Here is an 11,855-nt window from a genome sequence, read left to right as displayed (position 1 = left end):
GGTGTGGTTGTGCAGCACACCTCTAATCCCGACACTCGAGAGGCAGAGGTAGGGGGATCCCTGTGAGTTCGAGGTCAGCCTGAGACTACATAGTGAAGTACAGGTCAGCGTGGGCTAGACTGAGTCCCTACTTTGAAAAACCAACCAACCAAACAAAAAAAGTTAAAAGAATGAGTTTCTTTGAATTTTTTACATAAGAAATTTGAAATAAAAGATAAAAACCAAAAAAATTATTTTAGGGAAGAATAGTGGCATTTTTGTTAAATTGTTAGAAAGTCATTTATTATGTTAAAGGTCATTTTCAAAAATGCATGTTGAAATCACCAAACCATAAGCATTTAGTGACTTGTTCTGCCCTTCTCTGTAATTGCTATCTCTGTTAATTAACATCCTTTGTGTTTATAGGAGCCTGGCTTTTCATCAAGCAGAAATAATGCTATCCTCTTATTGGTCAAAGTGCTTTCTGTAGCTGGTACAGTCTGAGAAGAGGATTGTGGGTGGTTTTTGTTTTGTTAAGAAGAAAATCTTTTTATTAAAAAAAATTTATGTATTTGCAAGCAGGGAGAGATAGAAGAGAGGCAGGGAGAAATAGAAGAGAGACAGAGAATGGGTGCACCAGAGCCTCCAGCTGCTGCAAGAGAAGTCCAGATGCATGGGCCACTTTGTGTATCTGGCTTTTATGTGGGCACTGGGGAATCAAACTTGAGTTGTTAGGCTTTGTAGGCAAGTGCCTTAATTGCTGAGCCATTTCTCCAGCCCAAGATAACCGTCTTGCTTACCTTCTCTACCTGGATATGGTCAGGAGGTAGGCATTCAGACAGTATTCATATGCACAGAGCCCCAAGTTCAGTCACCAGTATTGCCAAATATGTGTGTGTATGCATACACACAAATACATAGTGTGTCTTTTGAAGATAAAGTTTTGCTGTGTAGCCCAGGCTAGCCTTGACATTAAAATCCTCTTACCTCAGCCTACCTTGGTGTTGGGATACAGGTTTGAAGAACTATGCCTGGCAAAGATAATATTTTTTTTTTTTTAATTTTGTTTACAAGCAGAGACAGGGAGGGAGGGTAGGCACACTAGGGCCTCTGGCCACTGCAAAGGAACTCCAGATGCATGTGCCACTTTGGCTTTTTATGGGTACTGAAGAATGGAAGCTTGGTCATTTGCAAACTAGCACCTTTAACCACTGAGGCATCTTCCCAGCCCTAGTGTGATTTTTCACCATCCTCCCCACCCCCTGCTATTTACAGAACATTCTTAGGAAGCATCTGTTCAATACTGTTGCTGACATCTAGCCTTACCCCATACTACACTGAGTGATAATAAAGCTATTCACAGAGTGAGTCTGGGTCAGTGAAAAACAGAATTTGGGTACTCAGTTGATAAACGCAAACAAAAGAGCCTAAGGACAGTAAACCCTTCATAGATAACTACAATCACAAGTTGTCTCTCTCAGGCAGAAGGAAAGAAGCACAGATCCCTAATGTCCTGACCAACAAAAGATGTCATGGAACAGAAGGAAGTTGTCCTTGTGGATTGTCTCTGTCTATTTAGTATTTACTTTGGGGGCGGGTGTCGGCTGGGTGCAGGGTGAAATAAATGTGGCTTAATTGTGTTCTGACTCACCTGAGTTTTTGTGTCAAACCCCATGGTATGATGATAGATACAATATTGGATATTGCCTCTGCTGCTCTCATAGCATTGCCAAACACTTGATAAAGTGGTTCCCAGTGGGTATCATGGCTTAAGTCTTCCTTCCTCTGTTTTAGCCAAGTTGCCCTTTTTTAAAAATAGTGTCAGAGGCAGCCTTTAAAAAAATTTTTTTTTAATGTTGTTTATTTCTATTTATTTATTTGAGAGTGACAGACAAAGAGGCAGATAGAGAATGGGCTCAGGGCCTCTAGCCACTGCAAACGAACTCCAGATGCATGAGCCACCTTATGCATTTGGCTACGTGGGTCCTGGGGAATTGAGCTTTGAACCGGGGTCCTTAGGCTTCACAGGCAAGCGCTTAACTGCTAAGCCATCTCTCCAGTCTGAGTTGCTTTTTGGTCATAATTCATGTTCTGTTAATGAAAGGATGCAAAGTTTTCAAACTTACTATTTTTTACCTTTTGGTAAAAAGAGCACCTGGAGAAGAGCTAGAATTTTATAGACTGTAAATTAAAAGCCTCATTTTCACTGTAAATACATATTTGCATTTGCTCTTAGGGTCCAACAAAATAATGCAAATTTAATTTTAATCCCCTCCCCTGTCTAAATTCCTTGATTTCCTTGCTCTCTTTCAGAGATGTAAGGGAATCACACAAAATGGCGAATCTGTTGGCAGAAAATAAACTTTTGTCACTGGTTTCAATTGCAGCCTTTACAGCTGATCCAGAATGTATATATTTATAGCCTGTGTACACATTGCATGTACATAAAAGTTCTTCACACTTGTAACTGCTTACAGGATATTTGTAAGGAACTGAGTAGGCACCATGATGTAACTTCACAAACCAGACCAGAGAGATGTATTAATAGTCATGGGGGCAGGATAAGACAGCAATTCAGGAAAGTAGGTTTGCTTAAAATTTGTCACTTGGGAATTTTGGCATCTGAGGCTGTTTTCATACTATGTATATGTCAGACAAACACTTCATCTTTATAGTAACAGCGCAAGGACAGTCATGCCTGAAGGCAAGTGACACTACCAGTGTTTCAAGTTCCTCCACTTAAGAAAAAAACTATGTGGAAGGGAACAGGAGTGAAAGGTGACAAATCACTGGCCAATTTAGCGAGCAGGTCAGCCTAGGGCTAGGACAAGTTCGAAGGGAAGGGTAGAACGTGCGCTGCTCGCCCAGTCTCAGACCTTGCTGGTAGGCTTAGCCCTGGCGCACCCCAGGCCCAGCCAAGATGGCGCGCATCATCAAAGCGGCGCCCTGGTCACGTGCCGTCCGGGAGCGCGGGGGCGGGGCCCTGGGGGCGTGGTCTCTGGAGAGGCATCCAGGCCCCGCCCTCTGGGGGTGGGGCCCAGCGTGTCCGCGGAGGAAGGGGGCGGGTCCTCGAGGCTGGGCGCTGGGGCGGCGGAGGCTGCAGCTACCTCTGCGCGCTCGCTCTGCTCTAGGACGTGTCGCGCTGCCCCGGTCGGGGGCGGCTCCCTGCTCCCTCGAGCCGAGCTGCCCGCTGCTGGGCCTTCGGCGACTGCAGGCAGGTGAGCGCCCAGAACCCACGCTAGGGGGAAGGATGTCTCTTTTTTCCCAGCTCCAGCTCCCCTCCACAGTTTGGGGAGGGGTCTCTGTCTAGTGCTCCTTGGGAAGCAGCCCTTTTTAGCCTGAATGTGTCCTCGCCGGGCGACGATACCCCTTCTTCCGTCGACCCTTGCCAGCCTTTGCTATGTCCTGTGCCCTTGGAGATGAGAATGGGGGCTGATGCTTGATTTGTAGGGAGGGCGTGGGGTTTGCCCTCAGCTCTTTCGGATTCCTGGGGCCGTGGGGGGGGGCGGTGGTGCTGAGTTGGCTAGTCTCCCGCTGGGAATTGGGTGATCTTCCCCCCAATATCTTCTTCAGGAGAGCCAGAAAGCACCTCTGGGCTTGTGGGCCAACTCTGCTCCTTTGGGCAAGTGCTTGTGAAGGGGTGAGATCTTCGTGTTTTCCCGGGGTCTTAATCCTTCCCGCGTGCCTCTGTGCCCCTGGTTACTATCCCTAGTCTTTATTCTTGGAACTGGCAGTGTGAGGCTGTACCAGAGATGCCCCTCGTCTCTGCAGTGCCAGGGCGGTGGGGTGGAAGGAGCGGCTAACTGGAGGCCTGGTGGGGGCGGGGATGAGGGTGGGTGCAACAGGAAAAGACAGTTGGACTAGAGATTCCTGCACTGGGGTGGAGGTGGCATTGGGGAGCTAATTTGTGAATGCAGTCATGGTGTTTACCAGTATGGATGTTGAGGTTTTGGTGGTGGGTAGGAAGGGAGGTTGTGCTGGAGGATTTGGAAACAGTGGTATGGGTGATTTTCTTTGAGGAGGAGGAGGGATCCAGCACAGAGTGCCACTAGGTGCTGATGTCACCTTTGAAGAGAGATGTGGTGGTACAGGAGGGGAGTTGAAGCAACTGTTCAGTTCTTTGTGGAAAGGAAGTGGTTAAGGAGGATACCGTGCTTAGCATGATGACCCTGATCTTCTGGTGTGAGTTTAAGGGGCTACTCCAGGAGCCAGATTTCAGGGACTTCCTGCAGTCCATTCCACAGTTGTTGGAACTGGTACTTTGTTCAGTCAGTGGTCAGTAGACATTTATTGGGAACTTACTACATGCCAGACCCCCTCCCATACACACTTCTAAAGAATTTAGGGCCATGAACAGCTGAAAGGTACCCATAGTAGGCACATACTAGACACGGTTAGCATTCTCCTCCTACACACAATTTAGTTACATTGCTATTGGACTAGCAAAAGAAAGACAGAACCCAATTGGATTCCAGCCCACACAATCCCTACCACAGTTAACTGGCCAGGTAGTCCTTAGCAAAAAGGACAGCTTGACTGATTTCCATGGTTATTTTCTCAGATTTTTTTTTTTTTTTGTGCTGAGGCCTTTAAAGGCTGCTGGGGATAAATGATATCTCTAGCAATGAGGGTTAGTACAATGGTTGTTCAGGGCCGGGGATGCTCTGGACACTGTGCAGGAGGAGACAGTGTCTCTGGAAGATGGATGGGCATGGGGAGGAAGGCATGTGGGGAACCCTGATCCAGTGGTGTTTGAGTTTGTGCTGCTGACCGAACATGTTACGATGTCAAGCGTGTGAGCCCAGACCCAGCAGAAAGAGGCACTGGAGAGGCAGGACAGGGTAGGTAGCAGGCAATTCGGTCTGAGTTGATTGCTGAAACCTTGGAGTTGTGAGGCATCGCTGTGCATCCTTTTGGACTCTCTGAGGATAGCAGATTTAGAGCTGAGGAGAGGGTGAGGAATTGGACTGGGATGGCAACAGGGATAAAGGTTCAGAAGAGTCAGGGAGCTGGGTGCCCAGGGGCCTTTGAGATACAGGGGAACCAACTGAGGCCTTGCTATTTCAGGGACACTCTCCTGGGCCTAAGTCTCAACTGTGTTGAGTTGATAGAGGAGTTGCTCTATGAACAAAAGGTATGCTGCGCTGACTGAGCAAAATATGTGTGTGTGTATGTGTGTATGCACATGTGCATGTATGTGTGCATGTTTGTGAGGAGTAGGGATGACTGAGGGGATGGAAACTGTCTCAAGAGACTGGATCCCTGATAAAGAATTGGGAGAAATGGAGGAGAGGGAGAGGGGTCAGAGGGAGAGACAAGTGTGTATTGCAACCACATGAAGTCACCATCTGTCCCCCCTCTGGCCTGCTAGCTCACTGACCTATAATTAGCTCTGGAGGGCATACGGTGCTGGCTCACAGGAGTGTGGCACTTTGGGCGGCTGGCAAAATAAAGAACAGTCAGAGGGGCTGTGGTCCTACGCTGAGGACCATATGCCCAGGATCATGACCCCTCTAAATTCTCCACATTGAGAAGGGCTGCGTCTAGGTGATCCTAAGCATTGCTGAACTGTGAAGGGACCCCAGAGGACTGAGAATGTCCTTAGGGGCAGGCCATGGGATAAGGAATTCTAAGCAAGGATAGTATGAGATTCAGTGCCAGCAGACCCTGAGGACGCCCCTCTTGTCTTTGCTTAACCACTGCCTCACCCATGCAAGCATGACAATGCCCAGTTCAGCGCTCTGCCTGTAGAGAGGCTTGGGTGTTGCAACCTGGGGGCTTCCTTCAAGTGTTTTCTGCTTCTGTACTAGTCAGCTCTAGCATAGGGCCACTGCCTGCCTTTAAGTTGGGGCCTGCGAAGCCTTGGCTTGGGGCCACTTCCTTTTGAGTGCTGGAGGAGATACTGCCACCAGTTAATTCAATTGGTCATACTCCAAGTGGTGCTTAGCACTGACCCCAGGCGGAGCAAGAGCCTGACACTGAATATTTGGTCACATGCTACTCAGTATTGCTGTCAAATAATTACAGGTATGCTTAAGTTCTCCCAAGTAGCCTGTGAGCTTCCCAAGGACTGTTCTGTATCTTACATGACTTCTGCGTCTGTGACACTTTTAAATGTGTTGAAATCACTCAGTGAGTGACTTTTGAATTGAATTGAATTGAAGAGTTCCATCTTCTGCTCCCTTGGGTTTTATGAAGCAGGGCCTCCTTGCTACTGGGAATTTTTAACCTGGAGCAGAGAAGCCTCTGGGGATCCAATACAGTGCTGTTATGTCCCATCAGGGGAATTGGAAGTAGATAAAGAAAAAAAAAAGTCCCCAAATCTCTCCTAAAACATAGTATGTGAGTTTAGGTTTATAACTCTGAGCAGTACTATGAATATATAGATTTTGTATGTATTATATACATTCTATGACAATTATATAAGTATCTAAAATACATATTATTACATGGTGATTTTAAAAATAAAAAGTGTGTATGGAAAAAAGTATGTATGACCAAAATAATTTTGTAGTTAAGTGGCAGATGAAATAACTGGTTTGCATTTAGAGGTCTTTGTCACTTACGTTGCCTGTAGTAAGTTGAATTCTCACAATTCTGTGCATATCTTTCTTTCTTTCTTTTATGTTTTTTTTTGAGGTAGGGGCTCACTGTAGCCCAGGCTGATCTGGAATTCGCTATGTAGTCTCAGGGTGGCCTTGAACTCGTGGTGATCCTCCTACCTCTGCCTCCTGAGTGCTGGGATTAAAGGCGTGGGACACCACACCTGGCTTCTTTTTTTTTTTCTTTTTTTTTGAGACAGGGTCTTATGTAGCCCAGGATTGCTCCAAATTCCCTATGTAGTTGAGGAAGACCTTGAAGTCCTGGTGTGCCTGCCTCTACTTCCCAAATGGTAGACTTATAGGTGTGCAGTTCTGTGCCTGTTTGGCCATTGTTTTCAGATAGATAATTGTCATTTCCAAAAACTTCTGTAGAATGGTAAAGGCTTCCTCATTCAGTAATGAGCTCCATGTTCTTGAGAGATAACCAAGTAAAGGTGCTATGAAGGGAACTCCCACACAGGTGGGGATGGGCAGCTCTGGGAAGGTGTGAGGCGGAAGCTGCTAGGTACAGTGGCCCTTGGCAGCTGTTTCACACGAGGCCTCTCCTGTGTTTGGCTTAAAGGAGTGCTCTTAGAGGGCAAGGTCTGGGGAGCAGGCTAGCCTAGGTCTTGGCTTGGGTTGTTCCTTGAAAGTGAGAATTCAGGGAGTGACCCTGGCCTTCTGTCAAGGATGTAGTGTCCTGGGCTAGGAAGCCCCTGCAGTTCACTCCTGATGGTGGAGGTAATTAAAGGTTGGGCTGGACCCATTGCTGTGATCTCAGCTCATGTTATACTAATTGTAGTGTTCCTAAAAGTTTTGTCCTGTGACAGAACACCAGGGACAAGTGGAGTTCTTCTTATGTATTTATTTATTTGCAATGTTCACACATGAGACAGAGAATGATAATGAGAACATGAGTGAATGGGTGTGTTAGGGCCTCCTGCTGCTGCAAATGAATTCCACACACATGCGCTACTTTGTGCATCTGGCTTTCCGTGGGTACTGGGGAATTGAACTCAGGCCATCAGGCTTTGCAAGTGCCTTTAACCACTGAGCCATCTCTTCAGCCTCCAGGTGGAGTTCTTATTCTTTCATCTCATCTTTCTCCTTTCTTTCTCAGGCATTCCCACAGAGGCTCAAGGTCAGGCATGCACTTCACACTCTCTCATGACCAGCAGTATACTTTTATGAGCACACATGTATGCGTGCATGAGCTCTTAGGAGCACACAAGATTTCTTAACTTTTGTTTATTTATTAGAGAGAAAGAGGGAGGGAAGGGGAGAGAGAGAGAGAGAGAGAGAGAGAGAGAGAGAGAGAGAATAGGCATGTCAGGGCCTCCAGCCACTGCAAGTGAACTCCAGATACATGCACCCCCTTGTGCATCTGGCTTACATGGGTCCTGGGGAATTGAACCGGGGTCCTTTGGCTGAGCCCTCTCTCCAGCTTTCTTAACTCTTTTATATGGCTGTTTTATCACACACATTTATTCTCATGACTGTACATGTTCTCTCACACTATTCTCATGACCATCATCATATACATGATACATCATATACTTGAGCCCTGGCGTGATTACGACCACACACCTGCGCACTCTCTACACCCGCTTGTTGTCATGCACATGTTCAGGAGCCCACTCTCGTGACTGTGCTCTGTGTGTGTGTGTGTGTGCGTGTGTGTGTGTGCACATGCTGTGTGTTCATGCATTTGTGTGTGCTTGTGCACGTGGATGACATCATATGTCTTTCTTAATCTCTCTCTAACTTACTTTTGAGACAGGGAGTCACACTGAACCTGGAGTTCACCAGTTCAGCCATGCTAGCTGGCTAGAAAGCCCCAGGGATCCTCGTGACTGCCTCCCCAAGTAGTGGGATTGCAAGTGTGCCCTGCCATGCCCAGCTTTCCCATGGGTGTTGGGGTCCAGACTCGGGTCCTTACGCGTGCATGGTAAGCACTTTACTGAGTCATCTCCCATCCCTCAACCATATTCTTACACATATACATTCTCTCTCTTCCCTATCTTTCATGATCATATATTGTATACCATGCCTTCTCATGGCTACACATATACACACTTGACAGCATGAATACACATGACCCCTTCACATTGTTCTTCTCTATTTTAGTTCACTTTTTTCTTTTATTAACTTTAATATATGAATATAAAGTAATTTTATCATGTTCCCATCCCTTTATCCTTTTGGTCCTCTCTCCCCTACCCCCATCTCCTGAGGTCCCTCCTCTGTCCTATTGTGTCATTCTTTTTGTCCTCCTCCATATCATAATATTGATAAGTTTAGAACTGTTGGTTCTGTGGGAGTATCTGTAACCATCGAGGGGTCGTGAATGCACCAGTCAGTTCATGTTGAGAGGACAGTGCCCCAAAGTACTTCTTCCTACCTTGTGGCTTTTACCTTCTCTTTGCCCCTTCTTCTGCAATGTTCCCTGAGCCCTGGGGAGCATTGTAGAAATCTCTTTTAGTGTTGTGCCTCAACAGCCTCTTATTTTTTGCTTTGATGAGTTTTGAGTCTCCTCAGTGTCTACCACCATCTCCATAGAGATGGTTCTCTGGCAAGAAGTGAGAGCACCACCCATATTCTTTTATTTTATTTTACTTATTTATTTGCAAGGAGAGAGAGAGAGAGAAGAGAGGCAGACAGAGAATGGGCATGCCAGAGCCTCTAGCCAGTGCAAATGAACTCCAGATGCATGTGCCCCCCCCCCCTTGTGCACCTGACTTATATGGGTCCTGGAGAATTGAACCTGGGTCCTTTAGCTTTGTAGGCATATGCCTTAACCACTAAGCCATTTCTCCAGCCCAGCACTCATATTCTTTCTGTGACTACCTCTGCAGTGTCCCCTGTCACTGGTTGGTATTAGAGTTGACTTATCCAGTGGTAAACCCTAGGCTGTCTCTTCTTATCATTTGATGAGTCTTGGGTCTCTCCAGTATTTGCCACCATCTGGAAAAAGAAGGTTCATTAGCTGGGTGTGGTGGCACACACCTTTAATCCCAGCACTCAGGAGGCAGAGGTAGGAGGATCACTGTGAATTTGAGGCCACCCTGAGATTACATAGTGAATTCTACATCAGCCTGGGCTAGAGCAAGACTCTATCTCGAAAAACCAGATCAAAGAGGTTCTGTAAGCAAAAGTGGCATCAGTGTTAATCAAAAGGCTTAAACACACATTTTTGATCATGCACACTTTCAATGATACCTGCATTTCACAGGGCAGTTTTATTCTCTGTACATTTCATACCCCTGCACCTACCAGCATTCTGTTCCATACTACTTTCTTTTCTTTTCTTTTCTTTTTGAGGTAGGATCTTGCTGTAGCCCAGGCTGATCTGGAATTCACTATGTAATCTCAGGGTGGCCTTGAATGCACAACAATCCTCCTACCACCAGACTGGAGATGAGGCAAGCCAAGCTAGGATCAGAAGGACTTCACAGGGGTAGGAGGATCACTCCGAGTTTGAGGCCAGCCTAGGACTACAGCATAAATCCCAGGTTAGCCTGGGCCAGATAGAGACCCTACCTTGAACAATCCAAAATGAAGAAATGAATGAAGGACTTGAGCAGTCGATGGCTCTGGAGCATGTGAGTGAGCCTGACTGAATAGCTGGGGAAGGAGGCTGAAGGGAGCATTTAAAGGGTGTTGCAGTCTGGTTCACATTGCTGGTAAAAATCACCAACCAAGAGCAGCTTCTGGGTAAAGGAGATTTATTTTGGCTTCCAGGCTCGAGGGGAAGCTCCACGATGGCAAGGGAAAACGATGGCATGAGCAGAGGGTGGACATCACCCCCTGGCGAACATAAGGTGGGCCACAGCAACAAGAGGGTGTGCCAAACACTGGCATGGGGAAACTGGCTATAAAGCCCATAAGCCTGCCCCCAACAATACACTCCCTCCAGGAGGCCTTAATTCCCAAATATACATCAGCTGGGAACCTAGCATTCAGAACACCTAAGTTTATGGGGGATACCAGAATCAAACCACCACAAAGGGCTTCTTGGGATAATGAGCTGAAGAGAGGACGAGGAAGAAGAGGAAAAGGAGGAGAAACTTGTGGGTGGGAAGAAGAAAAGGTGGGTAACCCGAGGACATGAGCAGCAGGACTGGGGGACAGTATCTGAAGCCCACACGATGATAGGAGCTGTGGCTCAGTAGAAGTGCGCATGTGGAGCATACGGGCGTGTGAGTGCTAGGAAACTCGGGAGACAGTTCTTAGCTGAGTGTGGAGCTAGTTACGGTAAGCAAAAGATCTGGGTGCGTGAATGGGGCCCTGGAGATAGGCCCTGCTAGTAGGAAGTGACCACTTGGGGGCCATAATGTCCTCCCTCAGGTTGAAGAAGGAGGGCTGAGGCCAGTTGACCTCAGACCACCAGTACCCTGATGGCTACATCTAGACTCCTGTTCCTTGGGAAGAGACAGACTACCCGAAGGAATTGTTTTCTTCTTCCTCCACCTTCCCACCTTTGGAGTCAGCTAGACCTACTGAATTTGCTAGCTGTGGAGACTTGCTTACCCGACTCTCAGTCCCCGTTCTCGTCTCTGAGACATGCACAGGGGAGTTGCATCTTCCTTGTAAGGAACTGTGAAGATTCAAGTCAGCTACTATGTCAGCTGGCAATATGGTAAACACTGGTAAATCAGCAGCTGCCGTCACCATTACTTTAGTGTATTATCATTACCCTCCGCATTCTCAGCCCCTTCCTCAGTTGAGGTGCATATGACTCTCCTCTTGTGCTCTTCTTCTTTTTTTATTTTTATTTTTTAAAAAATATTTTATTTATTTATTTGAGAGCGACAGAGACAGAGAGAAAGACAGATAGAGGGAGAGAGAGAGAGAGAATGGGCGCGCCAGGGCTTCCAGCCTCTGTAAACGAACTCCAGACGTGTGTGCCCCCTTGTGCATCTGGCTAACGTGGGACCTGGGGAACTTGAACCGGGGTCCTTAGGCTTCACAGGCAAGCGCTTAACCGCTAAGCCATCTCTCCACCCCATCTTCTTCTTTTTTTAATATTTCATTTTTATTTATTTATTTGAGAGAGAAAGAAAGAGGCAGAGAGAGGGAGAGAGAATGGGAACATCAGGGCATCCGCCCACTGCAGACGAACTCCAGACACATGTACCACCTTGTGCATCTGGGGAATTGAAGCGAGATCATTTGGCTTTGCAAGCAAGTCCCTTAACTGCTAAGCCATCTGTCCAGCTCATCTCTTCTTTTTTGCTTTTGGTTTTTTTCAAGATAGGGTTTCACTCTAGCACAGGCTAACCTGGAACTCATTCT

At 46.9% G+C, this 11,855-nt stretch overlaps 1 protein-coding gene across 4 annotated transcripts in view; it reads left to right on the top strand.

Annotated features, from left to right (window-relative positions):
- The first annotated feature begins 3,063 nt into the window (after window positions 1-3,063).
- Ppfia4 (PTPRF interacting protein alpha 4) overlaps window positions 3,064-11,855 on the top strand; it is a 52,784-nt gene continuing 43,992 nt past the window's right edge. For all 4 annotated transcript variants that reach the window (XM_045147138.1, XM_004670713.2, XM_045147059.1 and 1 more), the window contains exon 1: window positions 3,064-3,197. The gene's annotated coding sequence lies outside the window, so the exon portion shown is untranslated. The remainder of the gene's footprint in view (window positions 3,198-11,855) is intronic.

Source organism: Jaculus jaculus, chromosome 1 (assembly GCF_020740685.1).
Source record: "Jaculus jaculus isolate mJacJac1 chromosome 1, mJacJac1.mat.Y.cur, whole genome shotgun sequence".
Classification (NCBI taxonomy): domain Eukaryota; kingdom Metazoa; phylum Chordata; class Mammalia; order Rodentia; family Dipodidae; genus Jaculus; species Jaculus jaculus.
This window is presented reverse-complemented; position numbering and strand designations above follow the sequence as displayed.